Source organism: Malus sylvestris, chromosome 14 (genome assembly GCF_916048215.2).
Source record: "Malus sylvestris chromosome 14, drMalSylv7.2, whole genome shotgun sequence".
NCBI classification, from domain to species: domain Eukaryota; kingdom Viridiplantae; phylum Streptophyta; class Magnoliopsida; order Rosales; family Rosaceae; genus Malus; species Malus sylvestris.
Genome location: NC_062273.1, coordinates 12,192,883 through 12,196,100, shown reverse-complemented (window position 1 = coordinate 12,196,100; position 3,218 = coordinate 12,192,883). Strand labels below are relative to the sequence as shown.

General features: G+C 32.8%; 1 long non-coding RNA gene across 1 annotated transcript; it reads right to left on the bottom strand.

Annotated features, from left to right (window-relative positions):
- Positions 1–1,821: 1,821 nt before the first annotated feature.
- Positions 1,822–2,795, bottom strand: LOC126600180 (uncharacterized). The gene is made up of 2 exons (XR_007615375.1): positions 2,127–2,795; positions 1,822–2,088 (listed from the first exon to the last, which is right to left on the bottom strand). It is a non-coding gene; the product is annotated as an uncharacterized LOC126600180 (long non-coding RNA).
- Between the last annotated feature and the right edge of the window lie 423 nt (positions 2,796–3,218).

Genomic DNA, 3,218 nt, shown 5'->3' with positions numbered 1-3,218 from the left:
CATGATTCCGTTGCTTTCGTATATAAATCTTGAATTGTATATGCATGCTAGTCACTAGAAATCCCACATGAAATCTCATAAATTTCCCTTCAAGTGGTATCAGAGCCAAAGGTTTATGTAAGATATGTCCTTTTGGATTTTATGCATATGGGTTTTAATTTTATGTATGACATATTATTGCTTCATTCAAAGTATGTTTATCTTTTGTTTTTCAATGGTTGAAAAATGTAAATCAATAGTTGAAAAGATATGCATGCAAAAGTGTTTTGGATGCATGAATGAAGATTGAGTTTAGAACTAAAATTTGGGGTTTTTATTCCAAATGGGAGGGCACGGTTTTGGGGGTGGTTTTGGGTTGTGTTTGTGTTTTATTGTAAACCACTCTCACATCCTTTTAAAGCTAGAAAGAAGAGTTCTTGTCACTTTTGTTTTTGGGTTTGAAAAATCATCAAGAATGTACAAATCTTGAAATTGTGTTCATGGTTTTGTTTTGTGTTCATACATTGTTTTGAGGTTTTGGATGATGCACATACCATCCATAGCCTTCCCAAAAATTTAATTCAATCCTAGACTTGACTAGGTGAATTTCCATCACCCTTTTCTTAAAGTCCTTAAAGCAAAACCAAGTGACAAGCAAAATTTAATTTTTTTCTTCATAATGTTGAATTAATGGATGTTGTGTAAGAAACCTCCCATCCCCATTAAGTGGCCGGCCTCCCTAGTGGATTTATCCACTTGTGGGGCTATTTTGTAATCTTTGAAAAGTTGATATTTACTTTCAAGTATTTACGGTTTGACCCTTAACTTTTCATATTTGCATAATAGGCCCCATCCATATAAAAAGTTAAAATATTTGATTTTAATTTTATTGGTTGTTTAAACTCATAATATTATTATGCCCATATGCACTAAATCTAATTGTTTATGTTGCATTCCATATGATTATTTAATGTGATTAAGTAGTTAGAAAAATGGATGACTGATGTGAAAATTACTTGACACACAAATTAAACCCTCTTTTTGACAATTGTAGTATAGATGTAAGTAGGGTATCGTTCTAGGCCGGGGATTAGGAGGGATTGCTAATCTATTCTAAATTAATTTTAAAATATTAAACAAGACTCAATGATACAAAACTAGGCTAAAAACTCTAATAACTCGAAACACACTTAGGATGACTCAAAATAATGAAAATGATCTGATTAAACACTAAGAACTGAAATGGACGGAAATTGAATTAAAAGACTAACAATAAAGAAAACTAACTAAATAATATAATTTAATAATGGATGGGTGTTTGGTTTTGATGAAAAGTAAATTAAACTTAATTAAATTACAGAATTGACAAAAACATAAAATTAAGGTAAAATGATAAATGACGGACTAGCTAGAGGGTTCTTCTCCACACATGACACATATGCAACCTAAATTGATTTTCAGTTGTTCTTTCAATAAATTGTGAATCTCAATACTCCAGATTAACCGTGAACAGCACTTTTTTAATCTTCAAGTTTTCCTTAAGTTATTGAATTGGACGGAAAAACGCATACAACAATTCAAAACATTCTTCAAAAGTCCCCTACGTGAAAAGCACAATAGAGATACAATCAAAGATCATTAAACTTTGTGAAAACTATAAGCATTGACGAGGCATTCGTAACTATGAAAAGCATGATACTCTTGCCAAGAATTTACTTAACGTGATTGTGACTAGCAACCTTTACTACTTGTGAAAATAAGTTCATAACGATTAGGTGAAATTCACTTATATTCTAGCATCAAATTCATGCATGTAAATTAAGCGTGCACTCTCAACCAACATACACAAATCAGTTTTTATACGAACGGATAAGTAAATTGAAATCACAACTTATGAAATCACAACCGAAGGTAATCAATTCATATTACAAATATATTCATGGCTTTGAATTAACCTCTAGCCAAAATAAATTTAATTACACATTATTAAAACAAAAATAAAATAGAAGTTTGAAAAGATTTAACCGAGAGAAATGGAGTGAAGCCTCTAATTTTCTTCTCACTGTGCCCGTCAGTCTCCCTTCTCCCCGTGTCTATCTCCTCTCCTGCCTCTGCGAGCTGACCTCCTGACCTCTCTCCCTCTCCACGTCTGCGAGCTTCACGCTTCCCTTCTCTCCGTAGCTTCACGCTGCCCAAAGGGCAGCCCTCTGCCTTCCACCCCCCCAGCTGCCAAAGCAGCTTTTCTTTCCCTTTTATTCTTTCACCGTCCCCGTGTGTACTCTCCCTAACCTGCCCTCTATCTTTATTTTTTTATTCCATCTTTTTTTTTTTCAGCTGCAAAGCTTTAGTTTTTTATTTTTTTCTTTCCTCTTGTTCTCTGCTTTTGACTCCTTGGATTCCTTCTCCGCGTCCAGCTGCAAAGCAGCTCTCTCTCTTGGATCCCTTTCACGTTTTCTGCTTTTCTCTATTGCTCACGCTGTCTCTCCACTTTCTTCTCCTACAAACACAATAAATTAAAAGTATCATAAATACTTAAAGCTTTAACTAAATTAGACAAGACAAGAAAAGAAATATAAAAGGATGAAATATATAGTTTAAATATTGGTTTATCATTTAGCGTCACAATGGGTTGGCAATATTGTAATTTAAATTTGCTTTTGACGAATTTATTACATAAAATTTCACTTGTTCTATTTTTATTTTCTTTGCATAACAAATCCTATAAACACAAAAATAACGTAAATAGCTCAAAAATATAAGGAACTAACTAAGAAAAGACGAGTGAATTCGAAGTAAAAATATATATAAATATGATCCGATCAATGACTATGGACTTATGCCTTAAATGATAATTGAGCTATAAGATAAGGCGCTAAACTCAAATTGTTTGAACCTTGGGAATGTGTTTTAATTACTGTTTCAATTGGACCTTGTCACCTAGGACATTAATCTATCTCTCCCTCTTAATATGTGTAATTTGTAGGAATTTGTGCAAATCGGTTTGTAATTCTTATTACTTCTTAATCTCTTTTAGTTAGTTGATTCCCTCTAGTGCTAGACTAGAGTTTCTTTAACTATTGGTAAGGAGACATAACTAAAAGAGGGTTTTGACATGAGATTAAAGATTAAATAGGTCCAACGCCCTAATTAGCAATGAATGATTGTCTTTCATTTCTAATGGCTCAATGAAAATGTTTTAATTGGATTGAAAAGCAGGTAATTAAATTGACACAACCTCC